Below are 23,277 nucleotides of genomic sequence, written 5' to 3'. Positions count from 1 at the left end.
TAGCTACAACCTTGAGTGGCTTTCGTAGCGCCAGTCTATAGAGTCAAAAACTAATAGAATTTACACTTAGAACTGGTCTTACTTGAACTGAGCACCCATATAGACGTTAACTCAGTTTATACCTGTTTGGATTTTGTTAAGGCTATCATAATTATTCCACAGCATTTAGTGCAAATTTAGGGGGGTCGTTCTCTCTTGAAACAGCATATGACATTTGACTTCTCTTCTCACATATTACTATCGTTTTGACAACTAAATTTCCCACTAAAACACAGTATTTAAAATGAACTAGGAAACAGTGCAAACTCATCTTGAGTAGTTTTCCTTCTGAAAATAATTCTGCGTTCTAAACACGATATGCAGTCCCGGAGGTAGAAATTATGGAAATAGTTACGATCACTGAACTTGAAACAATTTATTTATCTTTGGATAAATGCAATTTTAGATTTTAGCACCAGAATGGAGGTCACACGATATTTGACGTCTGTCTGTTCAACACTCATTTCCAATAAAAATGAAATTCGGTATTTCAGACCTGGTAGTCAGGGGAAGTCAGGATCCGGTTACGATTGTGGACAGGGCCATAGTCAGTTACTATTGGTTGCCTTTTACAGTTATACACATATATTTTAAACCAGTAATTCCAAACTCAACAATAAATGAAAAACCACACGTTATTAATGAAGGAATGAACAACTGTGTAAAATAATAGTGTTTTCAGTACGTTACAATTTAGCAAATCACCATAAAATACAGATACAACAGATAATGTTTCAAAAACAAGCCACTGTGATCACGGTTGAAGACCTTATAAGCCAAGAATGGCAATAAATTAAGAATGTTTAAGAACTCACTGCAATTTACAACTTACAAATATTAAAAGATTACAGGTAAGTAGCCATAAACCAAACAGAAGGCATCAGACGCCAGACATGGTAATAAATAAGGTTTTAAGGCTTACTCCTAAAAATACCAATACCAAATTAGAGTTTTAAGGCAAATTACCACAATTACGGCTGAAGGCCTTACACGTCAGGAACGGCAATTACACAAAAAAATTAGAATCCTGCCGTAATACAGCAAATACAATAGCAAAGGTTAATGTAAAAGAAAAAAAAAGAACAAGCAACTGATCACCAAATGGGTGAAATAAAATGATGGTAAACCTTGTACGACAGCCCTTACACTGTTAGACTTATTCCAGAAGGCGACAAGAACTATTAACTAGGCTTACATAACCTTTAATGTAGGCATTACAAGGTATTATAATAAATAATATAGTCATAACAGGACTAGTCACAGATGGTGCTCCATGAATCGACCTCCGAAAAGGTCCGGCAACAAACACTTTCGCGAGTGATGAGATAGGCAGCCAGGAGTTGCATTCATTTCACAAGATGGTAACAGACTACTGGCAGTTCAACGAATTACAAATCATAACTCGGTGAAGCTACCTGACATCCGACAAACCAAATCCGACGATGCAACAATATGCGAAAGCCAGAACCGTCAGTCTGCACTGCAGCCCCAGAATACTGTGCTTAGAGCGCCCAGAACGAGAAAGGAATCACTACCACCAGAGTAGAAAAATCACCAACCGGCCTACAATCAAGAAAGCTGTCAAAACTACACAGCAGCAGCAAGGCGAGGAAACGTACACTGCCATTACATACACCAACCACCAGGGCAGGCAACTGGGGCTTTAGCAGCCACCAGGCAGGAAAAATACCGCTGGTTGGACTTAACAAATTGTAACAAACTGACCACAGTAAATAGTGATAAGAAGTCAAGCAAAGCTAATCACATGCGCCTTCCCCAAGCACTCCACTCGCTGCTCTTCGCGACACTACGAGCAGCAACATGACCCGTCACTGGAAAATCACGAAATATCACAATGGTGGTTTTCTCTACTTGAATTCAAGTGCACTCATCTTAAAGCCTGCGGGATCTGGTTTACGACGAGGCCGTGCACCCTCGTGACCACAGCCCTTCCATCCGGCAGTCCATGCACGCCGCCAGCGGTCCCGGCATGTTCTAGAGATGGGCAAAACCGTTCTTTTCAGAGATTGGATCAGAACTGTTCACTCCCTGAAATGAATTAGCTCTTTTTCATGACTCACCACTCATTTACAATAGAAAATAAATGGAAGGCACATTGCCCTTTAAACTTGGTTTATTCCAGTACTATACCTGTATTTTGATCTTATTTGATCCTATTTTGAAGTAACACAGAAAATGAGTAAGAATTTTGTATTGTTTATTGAAATTTCCACAACATGACAAAGTTTTTGATTATTGATTTATTTTGCACTATCGTGGTTTTTTGGGTGATCAGAAAATGTTGTAACTTGAGATTTACATTAACAATATATTTGGCTATAATGTATTAAAATTTCATTAACCTCATACAAATACATCGCAAGCCATATATTTTTAAAGTGAACGTTTCCTTCTGAAGACGCCTAAAATCGCAAAATCCGTACCAGAATAAGAAAAAAAAATATAAATTTGACTGTAAAACGAAAGTGCTGCATATAGCCTTACGCAGAATAAAACAAGGAAAATATTGGTGTATCACATTTTGCGATACGTTTATCGGTTCGCTCGTAATTAAAGCGTAAATTCGAGTGTCCATAATAAAAATCCTATAGTAAGAGGAGTCATCAGGAACCTAATCTGATCAGTTTAAACAAATAAAAATAAAATAAAAACAATTGATGTATACATAACATAATAATGTAATATACATAGCGGTATTACTACGAAGAACAATATCCAGTAGGGACGAACTCCGATGCAGAGGCGCTGAGTCGAGCAGGTCGAGCCGCGAGCTGTATTACTGCGTGAGCTAAGACCGCAGAGACCAGAGTGACACCTGAGTCGCTTTGCTCGACGCTCTGGCTAGACGGTGGGGTGAGCGTTGAGCAGACGAGTTCCGAGGGTGGGGGGAGCGGTGAACTCACCCGCTCCGAGACAAATCGTCCGTTCCCTTGCGAGCAGGTTGTTGCAAGTAGTTCCTATGTTATCCGCTAGGTGGCTCTCTGTCCTGTTGCTCGCATCAACTGCCCAGAGGGCAGGATGTGCGACTGAAACGATGGCCGACAGAGTGCGATGCGAAGTTAAGGTGCGCCAGACACTCCACGCGGCAGACGATGCACAGAGACGGCACGGCATATGTGAAACACAAAATCCAATGGGGCACTGCACAATGCAGGCAGCCAAGGTAGAAGCAGGGCAGAGGCAGGCGCTGGCTGTGTTGTGTGGCGTGCACTGTGCTCTGACCAGCAGAGGCGCTGCTGATATGCTCCGTCTCTCTCTCTCTCTCTCTCTCTCTCTCTCTGCCGTGGGAAACGTTTGGAGCTATCGTTCTTTTTTTCTGAAACACTCATTGTTCACTCCTTTGAAAGATTCAACTGTATGAATTAGTTCAAGAGTGGATCCCCCATCTCTAGCGTGTTCCCGCACTGTGCGAACCTGGCACCTCCTCAGTCCCCAACCGACTCCACCCAGAAAAACAACGACATCACCCCAAAGGTAGGGCAACAGTTACTACATATCGATAACCGCCGCTGCTGCCACTAGCGGACAGGCGACACTTGCGAAACAGAGTGGTACCAGTCAAAGAAGAGAAACAACTGCAACCATGCCAACTAAACGATACGGTCTGGCCTCCAACAGAGGGCGGAAATCTACAAACAGCACCAATGCGAGCCACAGCACAGCTCAGTATTACCATCAGACTGAATTTACTTATGTCGCGAGAAACTAAGTGAATTATTTTAATTCTAAATAAATTCGCTAAAGGGAATATCATGGCTTTAGCTGTGTTAGGAATGGGTATACTACTTGCTAGTGACATGTAAGCAAGGGCAAAATATTTTAATCAAGTACCATTACAACGCGGCCCGTCGAATTTGCACGTCTTCATTTTATTACGTAAATGAACCAAACAAGCTTTATGTCAACTGCAACTCTTTTTACAATTGACAAGTAATGTCTTTAGACAGGAATTACTTTTGAATGCATTACGGGAACAGCAGTGATCATTGTCTTATAAATAATTACTATTAAAAACAGTCTTGATCACGATTTATTTAACAAGGTGACCGGTTTCGACCACTACTGTGAGATATAAGTCGAATTACAATTTAAAATTTCTTAGTTAAAAGAACATTTATTTCTAATTCTTGACAATGTTCTTTTAACTAAGAAATTTCAAATTGTAATTCGACTTATAACTCATTGGTTAATAATGGCATCATGCAGTCAGAAGTGGGTGAAGCCTGCATTATATATAGTAAGACGTGCACTGGTTTCTCCAACAGAAAGAGGTTCCTACTCAATGGTAATTCAACGTTTTATAGCTTTATAACTTTATGTATTTCCTTTAATGTATGTAGCCCTCTAATTAGAGCTTTGTATACAACTTGTAGGTCTGAAGATGACCACAGTAGTGGTCGAAACCGGTCACCTTGTTAAATAAATCGTGATCAAGACTGTTTTTAATAGTAATTATTAATAATTCTTTAGACAGGATTTAAGCAATGTAAATACATAATCCACTCCACAATGAGATTTTCACTCTGCTGCGGAGTGTGCACTGATATTAAACTTCCTGGCAGATTAAAACTGTGTGCTGGACTGAGCCTCGAACTCGGGACCTTTGCCTTTCGCTGGCAAGTGCTCTACCATCTGAGCTACCCAAGCACGACTCACTCCCCATCCTCACAGCTTCACTTCTGCCAGTACCTCGTCTTCCACCTTCCAAACTTTACAGAAGCTCTGGACTGATATTGCGGAGACATGGCTTAGCCACAGCCTGGGGGATGTTGCCAGAATGAGATTTTCACTCTGCAGTGGAGTGTGCGCTGATATGAAAGTTCCTGGCAGATTAAAACTGTGTGCCGAGTCTCAGTCCGGCACACATATAATCCACTCACATTAATACAAATAACGTCTGTGTTTAACGTCAAAGAGCAGTACCTACTCATGGTGGGCAGTTGCAGCACGAGCAGTGGAGGAGGGTATACGAAGCGTGTCGGGGGGATGGGGAAAACAGAGAAGTCATTACCATGATGCAAAAACGAAGTGATTTATGTGATGTCAAAAGGGCGTGGTCATCAGCTTGCAGACGAGGAGTGGAAGCTTTTCCAAAACGGGTAAGTTTGTAAAATGTTCATGTGCTGGCATGGTTACAGTATACCGTGCATGACAAAATGGCGCTACCCGAAACCGGCGCCGAGGCAACGGTGGTATGCCACAGGCCAAAGATGACAGGTGTGAACAACAGCTGCAGAGATGTGTACGGACGAATGGATGTGCGACTGTTGACCACGTGACCACCAAGATGAAACAAGGGGCTGCTAAGAGTGCGCCCTCTACAACCGTTCAGCAAACGTCGCTGCATGTGGGCCTCCACAGGAAGCGCCTTGTTCATCCACCCACGTTGACTGCTGTTTATCGACGACGAAGGCTGGAATTTTCACGCAGATACCGCAACTGGACGTCGACAGCATCGCGACAGATGGCCTTTTCAGATGAATCATGTTCCATGCTCCATGGTCGTTGGTGTGTATGGCGCGAAACGTCGGAAAGTAAACACAATGCGACAATCGTTGGAAGGTCCACCATTTCAGGAAATACACTCCTGGAAATTGAAATAAGAACACCGTGAATTCATTGTCCCAGGAAGGGGAAACTTTATTGACACATTCCTGGGGTCAGATACATCACATGATCACACTGACAGAACCACAGGCACATAGACACAGGCAACAGAGCATGCACAATGTCGGCACTACTACAGTGTGTATCCACCTTTCGCAGCAATGCAGTCTGCTATTCTCCCATGGAGACGATCGTAGAGATGCTGGATGTAGTCCTGTGGAACGGCTTGCCATGCCATTTCCACCTGGCGCCTCAGTTGGACCAGCGTTCGTGCTGGACGTGCAGACCGCGTGAGACGACGCTTCATCCAGGCCCAAACATTCTCAATGGGGGACAGATCCGGAGATCTTGCTGACAAGGTAGTTGACTTACACCTTCTAGAGCACGTTGGGTGGCACGGGATACATGTGGACGTGCATTGTCCTGTTGGAACAGCAAGTTCCCTTGCCGGTCTAGGAATGGTAGAACGATGGGTTCGATGACGGTTTGGATGTACCGTGCACTATTCAGTGTCCCCTCGACGATCACCAGTGGTGTACGGCCAGTGTAGGAGATCGCTCCCCACACCATGATGCCGGGTGTTGGCCCTGTGTGCCTCGGTCGTATGCAGTCCTGATAGTGGCGCTCATCTGCACGGCGCCAAACGCGCATACGACCATCATTGGCACCGAGGCAGAAGCGACTCTCATCGCTGAAGACGACACGTCTCCATTCGTCCCTCCATTCACGCCTGTCGCGACACCACTGGAGGCGGGCTGCACGATGTTGGGGCGTGAGCGGAAGACGGCCTAACGGTGTGCGGGACCGTAGCCCAGCTTCATGGAGACGGTTGCGAATGGTCCTCGCCGATACCCCAGGAGCAACAGTGTCCCTAATTTGCTGGGAAGTGGCGGTGCGGTCCCCTACGGCACTGCGTAGGATCCGTGCGTCGCTGCGGTCCGGTCCCAGGTCGACGGGCACGTGCACCTTCCGCCGACCACTGGCGACAACATCGATGTACTGTGGAGACCTCACGCCCCACGTGTTGAGCAATTCGGCGGTACGTCCACCCGGCCTCCCGCATGCCCACTATACGCCCTCGCTCAAAGTCCGTCAACTGCACGTACGGTTCACGTCCACGCTGTCGCGGCATGCTACCAGTGTTAAAGACTGCGATGGAGCTCCGTATGCCACGGCAAACTGGCTGACACTGACGGCGGCGGTGCACAAATGCTGCGCAGCTAGCGCCATTCGACGGCCAACACCGCGGTTCCTGGTGTGTCCGCTGTGCCGTGCGTGTGATCATTGCTTGTACAGCCCTCTCGCAGTGTCCGGAGCAAGTATGGTGGGTCTGACACACCGGTGTCAATGTGTTCTTTTTTCCATTTCCAGGAGTGTAGTTGATCTCTTCATTTTGTAAGTCACAATGGATCGGCACAAATATGCATCTAAGCTCAGGGAGCTCTACACGCAGTGTGTTTTTCCTCGGCACAATGGCTTCTACCAGCAGGACAATGCAACGTGTCAGACAGCTCGCAGTATGTATGTGTGGCCTGAACAGCACCAGGATGAGTTTATCATACTGCCAAGGCCGCCAAGCTCCCCAGATTTAATCTCACTCTAGAATCTGTGGGACTACCTCACTTGTGCTGTTCGCGCCACGGATCCTGAGTAGGGAAACCTGGTGCAGCTGGTCACGGCACTGAAGTCAGTACGGTTCCACACCCCTGTCGGTACCTCCCACAGCCTCACTCTCTTCCTGCACCCCTCCCAGCGATACGAGCTTCAAAAGTCATTGTTCAGGCAATTGACAGATTGTTGCATTTATATGACAGCATTGTTATAATCTATACTTTCCTAGCTTATAAGCTGGTGAATAGTTCTTGGGCTTCCAGCAGGGGGGTGGTCTCTTCAAAGTGCGACGTTTCGCCGCGTTACATACTCATCATCTTCTGGCGGAGTGCCGAGACTTTGACGCTGACACTGAAAAGACGAGCCTGTCCTTGGCTCGAGATGGTGCAGTTTAGACAAAATTGTCGTTCCTGCGGTTCCTAGGGGGGAGAGACTAGATATTACCATTCTTGTTGATTTATCCTTGCTTGTGGAGCCTGTAAAAGAGGTAAACACACTCTGATGGGGGATAAGTAAAACTTAATCCCTCAGCAGGTCAGGCCAATGCGTGGTTGGCCTATGGTGAGGCCCAGTCGTCGGATGATCCGGTTGTGGGAGTGGCCTGCTTTGTCAAAGAACTTCTTGGCAATGGCGCGAAACCTGTCTCGGAGAGGCAGGATCCCGGTGTCCTCATGGATTTGGCGCGTCGAGTAGTGCCTCAGAAGACGCATAGCAGTCTTCATGGCGCGCTTCTGTATCCGCTGCAGAGTCACAATGTGAGCATCTGCAGCTTTCCCCCACACCACGGCCACATACTCTAACAGGGTGCTGAGACTTTGATGCTGACGCTGAAAAGACGAGCCTATACTTGGCTTGAGGTGGAGCAGTTTGGACAAAAAATTTTTCATTCCTGCGGTTCCTGTAAAAGAGAGAAGAATATATTACCACTCCTGTTGATTGGTCCTTGCTGGTGTAAAATGCAAAATAGAAAGACACACTCTGATGGGGGATTAGTAAAACTTAATCCCTCAGCAAATCAAGCCAATTCATGGTTGGCCTGTGATGAGTTTGTTCGCCTGGTCCTCGGATGAGCCGGTTGTGGGAGTGTCCCGCTTTGTCGTAGAACTTCTTGGCAATGGCGCGGAACCTGTCTCGGAGAGGCAGGATCCCAGTGTCCTCGTGGAGTTGGCATGTCGAGAAGCGCCTCAGAAGATGCGTAGCAGTCTTGAGGGCGCAGTTCTGTATCTGCTGCACAGTCACAATGTGATCATCTGTGGCTTTCCATCAGACCACAGCCGCATACTCTAACAGTGGGCGAACCAATGTTAGGTAAAGCGTAATGCCGTGTTGCGGTGGCAATGACGCCTCTGGGTTTAGCAGCGGATACAGGGTGCGAAGGCGTCCAATTGCTCTCTCTTTCACATCACGGATGTGATGCTCCCAGGTAGGTTACTGAGACTTTGCGGATGCCAGTCCCTTTATACCTGCAGCGTGCCCCCCCACCACCTGGCCGTGGGTGGCTGGGTCAATAATTCAGTGAAAATTTGACTAACAGATGGCGCTTTAGGCGTCAGTATAAGCACGGCTGTTCCTCAATTTGCTTTCGAAACGCCCAACATGAGTTTGTCCGTGAAGGACAGCGAGCTGCCGGTAAAGCTCTTTCGCAAGAATGCTGACTGTGCGGCAGTAGCCCTGTAGATGTTCCGGACACTCAAGGGTGAGAAAAAAGGCTTTGGTGCGGCATTTGCTAAAGGTCTGGAGAAAATGATTACAAAACTCGAAGAACTTGCCCCCCTTCTAACAGCCGTGTACCGCAAGTCTCTAGAGGAACGGAAGGTTCCAAATGATTGGAAAAGAGCACAGGTAGTCCCAGTCTTCAAGAAGGGTCGTCGAGCAGATGCGCAAAACTATAGACCTATATCTCTGACGTCGATCTGTTGTAGAATTTTAGAACATGTTTTTTGCTCGAATATCATGTCGTTTTTGGAAACTCAGAATCTACTATGTAGGAATCAACATGGATTCCGGAAACAGCGATCGTGTGAGACCCAACTCGCTTTATTTGTTCATGAGACCCAGAAAATATTAGATACAGGCTCCCAGGTAGATGCTATTTTTCTTGACTTCTGGAAGGCGTTCGATACAGTTCCGCACTGTCGCCTGATAAACAAAGTAAGAGCCTACGGAATATCAGACCAGCTGTGTGGCTGGATTGAAGAGTTTTTAGCAAACAGAACACAGCATGTTGTTATCAACGGAGAGACGTCTACAGACGTTAAAGTAACCTCTGGTGTGCCACAGGGGAGTGTTATGGGACCATTGCTTTTCACAATATATATAAATGACCTAGTAGATAGTGTCGGAAGTTCCATGCGGCTTTTCGCGGATGATGCTGTAGTATACAGAGAAGTTGCAGCATTAGAAAATTGTAGCGAAATGCAGGAAGATCTGCAGCGGATAGGCACTTGGTGCAGGGAGTGGCAACTGACCCTTAACATAGACAAATGTAATGTATTGCGAATACATAGAAAGAAGGATCCTTTATTGTATGATTATATGATAGCGGAACAAACACTGGTAGCAGTTACTTCTGTAAAATATCTGGGAGTATGCGTGCGGAACGATTTGAAGTGGAATGATCATATAAAATTAATTGTTGGCAAGGCGGGTACCAGGTTGAGATTCATTGGGAGAGTCCTTAGAAAATGTAGTCCATCAACAAAGGAGGTGGCTTACAAAACACTCGTTCGACCTATACTTGAGTATTGCTCATCAGTGTGGGATCCGTACCAGATCGGGTTGACGGAGGAGATAGAGAAGATTCAAAGAAGAGCGGCGCGTTTCGTCACAGTGTTATTTGGTAACCGTGATAGCGTTACGGAGATGTTTAACAAACTCAAGTGGCGGACTCTGCAAGAGAGGCGCTCTGCTTCGCGGTGTAGCTTGCTCGCCAGGTTTCGAGAGGGTGCGTTTCTGGATGAGGTATCGAATGTATTGCTTCCCCCTACTTATACCTCCCGAGGAGATCACGAATGTAAAATTAGAGAGATCAGAGCGCGCACAGAGGCTTTCAGACAGTCGTTCTTCCCGCGAACCATACGCGACTGGAACAGGAAAGGGAGGTAATGACAGTGGCATGTAAAGTGCCCTCCGCCACACACCGTTGGGTGGCTTGCGGAGTATAAATGTAGATGTAGATGTAGATGTAGATGTAGATGAAAAGACAGGTTTTTTTGGTAGTGCAACGTGACAGAGGGTGGAAAGCACTTGATTCGATGTCTGATGAAGATGTGGCCACAGCACTGCAGAAAAGACTCGGGCGGTAGTGTGCAAACATGCAGGACAGTGAGAATTTTCTGATTGTTGGTCATGCCTGCGAGCATGGTGTATAACATCGTACGAAACATCCTGCACTGCCATCCATACAAGGTCATCAATGGTCATTAGTTGCCTCCTGCTGAATTGCCAGCAAGAGGAACTTTCGCTCTGGACTTTCCTGTTCGCATAGAAGTGGACAATGAATGGTCTTGGAACATTTCCTGAGCGGATGAAGCCATTTCCATCTCCGAGGACATTTCAGTACGCAGAACTGCAGAATATGGCCACTTGTCCACGACAAGAATATTCGGCGGACCGGCGTTTCTGCCGGCCGGTAGGAAAGCGGACGCCAATGTCCACGGACACGGCGCCGGAAATACTGCAGTCGAGTTGTGTGCAACGGAGCAGTAGGATGGACAACAGCGACCTCTGCACTCCCGTTGCAATATATTATTTTTACAAAAAGAAGTATTGGGTGCATCCTGTGCTTCAAGATCGATTTACACCACTGGCCATTAAAATTGCTACACCAAGAAGAAATGCAGTTGACAAACGGGTATTCATTGGACAAATCTACTATACGAGATCTGACATGTGATTACATTTTCACGCAATTTGGGTGCATAGATCCTGAGAAATCAGTACCCAGAACAACCACCTCTGGCCGTAATGACGGCCTTGATACGCCTGGGCATTGAGTCAGAGCAGAGCTTGGATGGCGTGTACAGGTACAGCTGCCCATGCAGCTTCAACACGATACCACAGTTCATCAAGAGTGGTGACTGGCGTATTGTGACGAGCCAGTTGCTCGCTCACCAATGACCAGACGTTTTCAGTTGGTGAGAGATCTGGAGAATGAGCTGGCCAGGGCAGCACTCGAGCATTTTCTGTATCCAGTAAGGCCCGTACAGGTACTGCAACATGCGGTCGTGCATTATCCTCCTGAAATGTAGGGTTTCGGAGGGATCGAATGAAGGGTAAAACCACGGGTCTTAACACATCTGAAATGTAACGTCCACTGTTCAAAGTGCCGTCAATGCGAACAAGAGGTGACCGAGAAATGTAACCAATGGCACACCATACCATCACGCCGGGTGATAGGCCAGGATGGCGATGACGAATACACGCTTCCAATGTGCGTTCACTGCGATGTCGCCAAACATTTATGTGTAAAGGATGAGCCAGACAATAAGGGATTTTACTTTATTATATGAGCACCCAAACCGTAACTTCATTTTTCTATTGCGGCCAAGCCACGGCCGGCAGTGTTAGCTGCCTGTAAATTCTTTCGTCCCACGGTCTAGTAACAGGACGTCAGCACCGAGGAAGGGCACCTTGATCACGCGCCTCTCTCGTGTGCTTACGAGGTAACGCCGTCCCAGGCGTCGCTTAGCAGGCAACGCTCTGGAAAGCTCCATGCCGCCCGCACGGTTTGCTCGGTCCTGACCAATCAGGGCGGAGGAAGCCACGTGGTGCGTCGAATATACCCGGCCGCCCTTCGCCGGGCTCGCCCTCTTGTATTCTTGCTCACCCGCGAGTCGGATGCGCGCCCTGTAGCATTGAACATCTCCCGCTTCTCCCGGTGCTGCGGCACTGTGGACTTAGTTTTGGCAGACAACAACTTTCAGTAGCTTCGCGAACAATGTTCGCCTAATCGTAAGCTCTGGCTCACCCTCACCTCCCTAGGCCTATGTAGCCCCTTTTCATCATGCTTTAGCCAATAAATGGCCTTTCTCTAAAAATTACCCTATTATTCCACAACGCCCACCGCCTGCCCATACGCCCCCATCCTGTACAATTGGTGTCAGAAGTGTGGATGCGTTCCCGTAGTGACTTTGTCGCTACACTAAATTTTTCCCGGCAAGACGCCGTACACTTCGCGCATGGAATGCGCCAACCGTCCGCCACGGTTGATCCACGTGGGTCGTGGCTGCTCCACTAAACACGCACAGGGCGCGCCAGGCCTCCACAACCGCACGAGTGGTCGACTGTGAAGAGCGGACAAATTGAATAGCTGGCCGGCGGCCATTAGAGTGGTGAACTGACGCGCGGAGTTCGAATATTTATACATCGCTTTTGGTTATAAAATGCCTTCCCTTGAGTTAGGTCACAAACATAATGCCTCATTTAAATACGTCACTACAATACACTTTTTAATTTATGAACAAACAGCAACTAGTCACTGTTAATGAATTTATCTTACGTACTACATGGAATCTGCCGTAGCTAGAAGTTACGTACTGGACCCCTAGCATTTTTCGTAGTTCATTTACGATAGATGTACGCAAAATGCATCAAAATACTCGAAGATTTGCCCACTATATTAATAGATATTTTCTGCTTTAGATTTTATGACGAGAAGTGCGTTATATATGGCATAGTGCTTTGGCAACTCACGACCAAATTATCAAGTTTCAACCTAACCTAGACCATGAAAACACTACAGATCAGCCAACTTCCTTCAAAATGATCAGAACATATAGAATGGTATTCTGTCGGTCGGAAATGTTGCCTCCTGACAGCGTGTAACCATTTTTGTAACAGCTGTGGTTTTGAGAAAGGAAACCTGCAAATAGATGCACAGACATTATACTAATACCGTATTACAAAAACATTTATTAAGCAAGTGCACTGACATACAAAACAACTTAAAATATTCACTTACCTGTGAAATGTAATATTCGTTCCTTTCTCGAATTTATTTGTACAATTAATCGCTGCACGACTCTTCACCATTGTACTTCTTTTGATTGGAACGTACAGACAGTAGAATTACGAGTAACAAATACTGTTTGTACGTCCCAACAAATATACAACGTTGAATCAGGGTCTTCATAAACAACAGTACTACACAACACATCAGACTACAACCACTATAATGGCGTCCAGCCGAAGGTTCAAATTATCCCGCGACTGCAGCGCCATCAGTGAGTCTAGTTCTTTTTTACAAGGTCTTTGGGGCGCGCGCTGCAGCGAGGCAGCCCACGCTAGTCAGCCACGTGAGCCGGACGCCGCCGCGCTGCCCGCCGCCTGAGTTCGAGGGCCCTGCGCTGCGCTGCGCGACCGGCCGGGCCGCCGTCATCCGCCGCCGCGCCGCCCACCGCCGCGCCAGGGGCTGCCGCCATCGCCGACCGGCCGAGCCAGCGCCGTCCGCCGCCAACACATTTGCCGCCGCCCGAGGGTCCGGACGCCGCCGCCGCCGCCCGCCCACCACCGCCCGCCGCCGCCACTGCACCACGCCGTCGCCGCCACCACTGCGTCGCACCGCCTCCATCGCCATGCAAGTCGCCGCGTTGCTTTCAACTATAGCTTCGACGATTTTCCGCCGCTGGATTAGGAATATTTGTGGCCGTCCTTTTCTTGTAACAAGTATTACTTTTTTTTGGTCACTAGCGTCCCATAAATTCGTAAACGTGCCGATGGGAACACGAGCGACGGAACGGGATGTTGTGTTGGCAGAAGAGCCAACACCGTGTTGCTGAAGGAGGCCGAAATGCACGCGCTTAGCTCACGCAGGCTGGCGTGAGGTCTGGAAAATGACAAGGAATTATAGTAGCCAAAAATAGTACATAGCTTCACAAGATACATAGCAAAGGATAAATGGCGCCTTGCTAGGTCGTAGCAATTGACGTAGCTGAAGGCTATGCTAACTATCGTCTCGGCAAATGAGAGCGTAATTTGTCAGAGAACCATTGCTCGCAACGTCGGCTGTACAACTAGGGCGAGTGCTAGGACGTCTCTCTAGACCTGCCGTGTGGCGGCGCTCGGTCTGCAATCACTGACAGTGGCGACACGCGGGTCCGATGTATACTAGCGGACCGCGGCCGATTTAAAGGCTACCACCTAGCAAGTGTGGTGTCTGGCGGTGACACCACACGGGATACTCCCGCAGGGGCACCCGCCTCGAAAAACCCGCTCAAGGCCATAAATGCACAAATGCGCCAGTTATTCGCACAAAATCAGGAGCTACTTGAGCAAAACCGCGTATTGAAACAGACTCTGGAAGCTAGTGCGCGAACGTCCATACCTGTGGCTAGCTCCACCCCTGTAACAAATGCTCAAACAGACGCAACTAACACTAATTCTGCCTCTAATACAAACGTCACAATTTCTGCTAACATGGCGACTGTAAGCAATTTTCCTGCGGCTGATTTCATCCCCACGTTTTCTGGGAAGTCCCACGAAAATGTGGCTATGTTCTTACAAAATATTCGTGATGTGGGTCGCACCTGTGCCTGGTCGGACGATCTATTGGTCAATGTAGCCAGACTGAAGTTGACAGGGGAAGCCCGAATTTTTATAGAAACGGTGGACGAATTGCGTGACACAAACGAATTTGAGGTATTGGCCCGCGGATTGACTACGCGTTATTCCGATACCAGAGGTACCGCATATTACAGAGATCAATTATCAACCCTTAGGCAGAAGCCTAATGAGGATTTTGATGCCTTTGCAGATCGCATACGAGCAGTATCTTGTCGTACCTATAAGCTAGGCGAAAATGCCAGTGAAAACAGAATTTTGCGCTCAGAAGCGGAAGCGTGTGCAATTGATGCATTTGTTTGCGGTATTGACCCCCGCATCGGAGGAGAAGTCATAGCAGCCTCCCCCACTTCTCTGTTCGTTTGGCAATGTTACGCGAAGAGGTATTGCGTTTTTGCGCTGCCGCACCGCGCCCATCGGACCCAGTACCGGTCCCAGCAAAAGCAGTATTCTGTCAGCGTTGTGGGAAGCCCAACCATACGGCAATGCGCTGTGGCGCGCCGTATTGCACTACTTGCCAGACAGCGCGTCGTGCTAATAATGTTTGCCCCACAAAGTCACCATTCTCTAATCAGATGCGTGGCCACCGCCGCAACGCGGGGTCGAATCAGGGAAACGCTTGAGGGGCAGGTTCCGCCACCCACCCGCGCCCCCGACAAAAATAATACACCCGGTTAGGACCGAAAAATGTAAAGAGGTGGAACACGTTAGTCTAGATGGAGTACTCGGGAACAAATTAGTTAGAATTCTAGTTGATACTGGTGCTCAAGTTAGTGTACTGTTTGTGGAAAAAAATGATCGAAGGGCGTTACAGCCACCCCGGTACCATATCAGTGGCCTTGGAGAGGAAGTAATTGTCTCTGCAGGTTCGTGTGTAGTGAATCTGCAAATAGACGAGGGTAAATACAGTCAGAGGATGGAAGTAGTAAGGCTAAAGAAGGGTGAATTTGACATCATACTAGGGAATGACTTCCACATCTACATCTACATCCATACTCCGCAAGCCACCTGACGGTATGTGGCGGAGGGTACCTTGAGTACCTCTATCGGTTCTCCCTTCTATTCCAGTCTCGTATTGTTCGTGGAAAGAAGGATTGTCGGTATGCCTCTGTGTGGGCTCTAATCTCTCCGATTTTATCCTCATGGTCTCTTCGCGAGATATACGTAGGAGGGAGCAACATACTGCTTGACTCTTCGGTGAAGGTATGTTCTCGAAACTTTAATAAAAGCCCGTACCGAGCTACTGAGCGTCTCTCCTGCAGAGTCTTCCACTGGAGTTTATCTATCATCTCCGTAACGCTTTCGCGATTACTAAATGATCCTGTAACGAAGCGCGCTGCTCTCCGTTGGATCTTCTCTATCTCTCCTATCAACCCTATCTGGTACGGATCCCACACTTCTGAGCAGTATTCAAGCAGTGGGCGAACAAGCGTACTGTAACCTACTTCCTTTGTTTTCGGATTGCATTTCCTTAGGATTCTTCCAATGAATCTCAGTCTGGCAACTGCTTTACCGACGATCAACATTATATGATCATTCCATTTTAAATCACTCCTAATGCGTACTCCCAGATAATTTATGGTATTAACTGCTTCCAGTTGCTGACCTTCTATTTTGTAGCTAAATGATAAAGGATCTATCTTTCTGTGAATTCTCAGCACATTACACTTGTCTACATTGAGATTCAATTGCCATTCCCTGCACCATGCGTCAATTCGCTGCAGATCCTCCTGCATTTCAGTACAATTTTCCATTGTTACAACCTCTCGATATTCCACAGCATCATCTGCAAAAAGCCTCAGTGAACTTCCGATGTCATCCACCAGGTCATTTATGTATATTGTGAATAGCAACGGTCGTATGACACTCCCCTGCGGCACACCTGAAATCACTCTTACTTCGGAAGACTTCTCTCCATAGTGAGGAGAAAAGCATGTTGCAGCCAGTATTAGAGGAATTTTCGTGGTTGTTTGAAGAGAGGCAGTTTCTACCGGCTACGGATTTGGTTCAGCACGAAATTCCGACCGGAGAAGCTCGGCCAATCGCACAAAAACCTTACCGTATACCATATCATTTGCAGTCTGTAGTTGAAGATACGATTCAGCAGCAATTAGCTGCAGGAATCATACAACCCTCCTCGAGTGCGTGGGCGTCTCCCGTGGTCGTTGTGCCAAAGAAATCAGTAAATGGGGAGAAAGCCTATCGCCTATGTGTCGATATGCGGGCAGTAAATCGGGTAACGACACCAGACACATATCCGTTACCGCGCATTGATGAAACATTGGACCGATTGGGCAACTGTAAGTATTTTACCACCCTTGATCTGCTTTCTGGGTACCATCAAATCCCTGTTGCACCCCAGGACCGCCATAAAACTGCTTTTGTTGTACCTACAGGATTGTATGAATTTGAAAGGATGCCATTTGGATTGAGAAACGCCCCCGCCACTTTTCAAAGATTTGCAGTCTTGCTGCTGCGTGGGTTGAAACCTACAACATGCTTGGTGTATTTAGATGACATTATTATTTTTTCTAAACCGATAAAAGAACTTGCAGAAAGACTGAGAGATGTTTTGCAAAGGTTAAAAGGAGCTCATTTGAGTGTAAAATTAGAAAAGTGTGCTTTCGCCCAGTCACAAGTACAATATTTAGGTCATATAATAACTGGAGAAGGTGTCAAACCGGACCCCCGTTTGACCACCGCAGTAAAGGAATTTCCAACACCGACAAATGTCAAAGAACTACAGTCATTTTTAAGCCTTGCAAACTACTACAGACGTTTTGTGAATAATCATGCTACCCTTGCTAAGCCCCTGACTAATTTATTGAAGAAAGGAGTTAGTTTTATTTGGACCAAAGAATGTGATAAAGCTATGCAACAAATTCAACATGTTTTAACTAGAGCCCCTGTACTAGCGTACCCGGATTTTGAAAAACCATTCATACTGTCAGTGGACGCCTCAGATTATGCTGTAGGAGCCATCCTGTCACAATAGATAGATGGCGAAGAACGACCAATTGGTTGTGCGTCTCGACAGCTTAATAAAGCAGAGTCGAATTACAGCACAACTGAGAAGGAACTTCTAGCACTCACGTTTGGTGTAACTTATTTCCGATGCTATTTGTATGGGAGAAAATTCACTGTCATCACTGATCACGCCGCGTTACAGTGGATGTTGAGCTTCAAAGACCCCAGTAGTAGGCTAACTCGTTGGGCTTTGAAACTGAGCGAATTTGAGTACGAGGTGAAACACAAGCCGGGCAAGTTACATCAGAACGCCGACGCATTAAGCCGAAAAGTCAGAGTGATCGTAGCTAATGACGTTTCTATTGGAGAATTAAGGGAGGCACAGCAAAGAGACGTCGAATGTCAGAAATATGTGGCTTTGCCTGAATTTTCCGTTGAAGATGGAATTTTATATCGAAAGACCCACTTGGGTAAACAGGCAGTAATCGCGAAAGAATTACGTTCCAAAATTATCGCACAGTGTCGCGATAGCCTGCAGGCATGTCATAACGGCCTTCGCGCCACAAATTGCAGAATAGCCGCCCGTTATTTCTGGGCAGGAAGACGGAAAGACGTGCAAAAGTATATACAAAATTGTCTACCTTGCGTTAGGAAGTCATTACCACCTCGAACGAAAGTGCCTTTACAGCAGGTACCAGAAGCCACTTATCCCTGGGCAGTAGTAGCGGCAGATATTGTCGGTCCTTTCCCTGTGAGCCCCCAAAATAATCGGCATATTCTGTCCCTTATAGATCATTTCTCTAGGTTCTTGATTCTCATTCCTATACCAGACATGTCCGCTGAAACAGTAGCGCGTGCTTTTGTCACCCATTTGGTGTTACTGTACGGAAGCCCAGAAGCTGTACTCACAGACCAAGGTACGAATTTCATGTTTGCAGTGTTTACCGAAGTTTGTCGGTTATAGCGAATTAAAAAGTGGCGAACGACGCCGTTCCACCCAAAAGCGAACGGTCGCCTGGAGCGAGTCCACCGCACCGTTATGCGCATGCTGTCTTACTATGTTAATAAACATCACTGTGACTGGGACAAGTATGTTCAATACGCTACGTCAGCATATAACAGCCGTGTCCATCAAGCTACAGGGTACTCACCTTATGAAGCAGTATATGGCCGCCCTATGAATTCGCCTTTTGAAATTGACAAACTGCCCCCTGGAATTAAATCCAAAGATGTGAAAGGTCTAGCTCGACGTCTAAAAGCCATTTGGAAAAAGGTAAGAGGGAACAATGCCCGAGCCACCGCCCAACAGTTAAAGAGAAGTAATCAAAAAGCAAAAATGACCGAGTACAAGGTAGGAGACCTAGTTATGTTGAGCAAATCAGTAGTAAAAAAGGGGAGAACCAAAAAGTTTACACCTACTTATGAAGGACCGTACCGTGTCATCCGGCTTACTTCACCAGTAAATGCGGAAATTCAGTTAGCGGAATGCACAGTGATCGTTCATTTTGACAGATTGAAACTGTGTAAAGGACCCGAGCCACCCCCACCTAACAGTGAAACCGGGCCTTTTGCGCCAGTAGTTCCACCCAAAAAAGCAAGAAAGAAGGTAATACAACCGGCTAGAGAGCAACGTAGATATGCTCTAAGGTCAAACCCCTATGATTTGCGTTCCAGAAAGTAGATCTGAGATGGTACGTGAGGAGTTGGAAAAGTCCTGCATGCAGCAAGAGAATGAATTGACGGAAAACACCGTCGTTACTATACCTTTAATTAAGTTGTGCATGTTAGTTATAAGTAGACATAAGAATTGGCAACCACTGGTAACTGGTAATAGAATTTACGACGTCACATGTTAATGGAAGTGATTGAAGTTATGTGATCATTTTGTCTTGTCATTTAACGTCTCCAGTAATGTTATCGTAGCAGTCGAGAATTAAAAACACAAACATTCTTTAATCATGGAATTAAGGGGAAAGTTGTCCTTGTCAAACGAACACGTAGAGAATGAATCAGTTACTCTTGTATATGTTAATTTAGTGGATAGTGCACGAACACAGGTATTAAAGCTTGACCATAAAAACATGATAGTAATACGCCTTCGTGACTACCAGTAGATCAATGACTACATGCTGCCGTCTACCTGAAATACGCCCTATTACATGTATGTTTTGCTAAATGATCACACAACGATAATAACATGAATAAATACGTCCAAGTTAAACAACCAGTATGTTACTCTAAAGTAAAAGGAGTCTTCCTCAAGTGCTGTTTTATTGTTTTCATGATGCGATGTTGAACAGACAACAAGATAAGTTTTTTGGTACCACTTATTTCTGTTTATCAAATGCCACGGAAGGAGTCGCGTAACTACTAGAGATGGGGGATCCGCTCTTGAACTAAGTCATAGAGTTCAATCTTTCAAAGGAGTGAACAATCAGTGATTCAGAAAAAAAGAACGGTAGCTCCAAACGTTTCCCACGGCAGAGAGAGAGAGAGAGAGAGAGAGAGAGAGAGAGAGAGACGGAGCATATCAGCAGCGCCTCTGCTGGTCACAGCACAGTGCACGCCACACAACACAGCCGGCGCCGGCCTCTGCCCTGCTTCTACCTTGGCTGCCTGCATTGCGCAGTGCCCCATTGGATTTTGTGTTTGACATATGCCGTGGCGTCTCTGTGCGTCGTCTGCCGCGCCATTCGCATCGCACTCTGTCGGCGATCGTTTCAGTCGCACGTCCTGCCCTCTGGGCAGTTGATGCGAGCAACAGGACAGAGAGCCACCTAGCGGATAACATAGGAACTACTTGCAAAAACCCGCTCGCAAGGGAACGAACTATTTGTCTCGGAGCGGGTGAGTTCACCGCTACCCCCTCCCTCGGAACTCGCCCGCTCAACGCTCGCCCCACCGTCTCGACTCTAGCCAGAGCGTCGAGCAAAGCGACTCAGGTGTCACTGTGGTCTCTGCGGTCTCAGCTCACGCAGTAATACAGCTCGCGGCTCGACCTGCTCGACTCAGCGCCTCTGCATCGGAGTTCGTCCCCACTGGATATTGTTCTTCGTAGTAATGCCGCTATGTATATTACATTATTATGTTATGTATACATCAATTGTTTTTATTTTATTTTTATTTGTTTAAACTGATTAGATTAGGTTCCTGATGACTCCTCTTACTATAGGATTTTTATTATAGACACTCGAATTTACGCTTTAATTACGAGCGAACCGATAAACGTATCGCAAAATGTGATACACCAATATTTTCCTTGTTTTATTCTGCGTAACGCTATATGCAGCACTTTCGTTTTACAGTCAAATTTATATTTTTTTTCTTATTCTGGTACGGATTTTGCGATTTTAGGCGTCTTCGAAAGGAAACGTTCACTTTAAAAATATATGGCTTGCGATGTATTTGTATGAGGTTAATGAAATTTTAATACGTTATAGCCAAATATATTGTTAATGTAAATCTCAAGTTACAACATTTTCCGATCACCCAAAAAACCACGATAGTGCAAAATAAATCAATAATCAAAAACTTTGTCATATCGTGGAAATTTCAATAAACAATACAAAATTCTTACTCATTATCTGTGTTACTTCAAAAAAGGATCAAATAAGATCAAAATACAGGTATAGTACTGGAATAAACCAAGTTTAAAGGGCAATGTGCCTTCCATTTATTTTATATTGTAAATGAGTGGTGAGTCATGAAAAAGAGCTAATTCATTTCAGGGAGTGAACAGTTCTGATCCAATCTCTGAAAAGAACAGTTTTGCCCATCTCTAGTAACTACCGCCACTGTTGTCTACAGCTGTTCACGTGCGCCGAGCCCCGCCTCTCTCTGTCAGCTGGCGATGCGGTCCCCTTCTCTTCCCTTTCCTTCCCTCCCCATCCTACAGCCTGCAGAGAGAGAGCGGCCATTGCAGTTCCCCCTTCCCCACCCCACCGCCACTGTCATTGGTGCGTGCAGTATCTGCACCTCTCCCCTCGCTCCTCTTCACCACCTTACCATCGCCCTGCAGGCCACGTGCCTCAGTCACGCTACGCATTCGTACATTCGTACGTTGCAGTTTAAACAGCAAACCTAAAGGGATGGTTATAGAAATAAAATCACCAGCTTAATATTGCCCTACAGATTTTATTAGTCTTATCTAAAGACGGGAATCTATGTGTATTGTCTATTTGAATTTTCAGTATGGAACAAAAATCGTGAGAGAGAACTTTTCCTGATACGCATTGTCTAAACCATCAGGATTAGTAAACGTTGGAATTTCAGATCGATCTCCGGCTATGTTGTATCACCAACACGGTTAATAAACGGATCTACACTCCTGGAAATGGAAAAAAGAACATATTGACACCGGTGTGTCAGACCCACCATACTTGCTCCGGACACTGCGAGAGGGCTGTACAAGCAATGATCACACACACGGCACAGCGGACACACCAGGAACCGCGGTGTTGGCCGTCGAATGGCGCTAGCTGCGCAGCATTTGTGCACCGCCGCCGTCAGTGTCAGCCAGTTTGCCGTGGCATACGGAGCTCTATCGCAGTCTTTAACACTGGTAGCATGCCGCGACAGCGTGGACGTGAACCGTATGTGCAGCTGACGGACTTTGAGCGAGGGCGTATAGTGGGCATGCGGGAGGCCGGGTGGACGTACCGCCGAATTGCTCAACACGTGGGGCGTGAGGTCTCCACAGTACATCGATGTTGTCGCCAGTGGTCGGCGGAAGGTGCACGTGCCTGTCGACCTGGGACCGGACCGCAGCGACGCACGGATGCACGCCAAGACCGTAGGATCCTACGCAGTGCCATAGGGGACCGCACCGCCACTTCCCAGCAAATTAGGGACACTGTTGCTCCTGGGGTATCGGCGAGGACCATTCGCAACCGTCTCCATGAAGCTGGGCTACGGTCCCGCACACCGTTAGGCCGTCTTCCGCTCACGCCCCAACATCGTGCAGCCCGCCTCCAGTGGTGTCGCGACAGGCGTGAATGGAGGGACGAATGGAGACGTGTCGTCTTCAGCGATGAGAGTCGCTTCTGCCTTGGTGCCAATGATGGTCGTATGCGTGTTTGGCGCCGTGCAGGTGAGCGCCACAATCAGGACTGCATACGACCGAGGCACACAGGGCCAACACCCGGCATCATGGTGTGGGGAGCGATCTCCTACACCGGCCGTACACCACTGGTGATCGTCGAGGGGACACTGAATAGTGCACGGTACATCCAAACCGTCATCGAACCCATCGTTCTACCATTCCTAGACCGGCAAGGGAACTTGCTGTTCCAACAGGACAATGCACGTCCGCATGTATCCCGTGCCACCCAACGTGCTCTAGAAGGTGTAAGTCAACTACCCTGGCCAGCAAGATCTCCGGATCTGTCCCCCATTGAGAATGTTTGGGCCTGGATGAAGCGTCGTCTCACGCGGTCTGCACGTCCAGCACGAACGCTGGTCCAACTGAGGCGC

Source organism: Schistocerca cancellata, chromosome 10 (assembly GCF_023864275.1).
Source record: "Schistocerca cancellata isolate TAMUIC-IGC-003103 chromosome 10, iqSchCanc2.1, whole genome shotgun sequence".
NCBI lineage: Eukaryota > Metazoa > Arthropoda > Insecta > Orthoptera > Acrididae > Schistocerca > Schistocerca cancellata.
Note: the sequence above shows the minus strand (reverse complement) of the source record.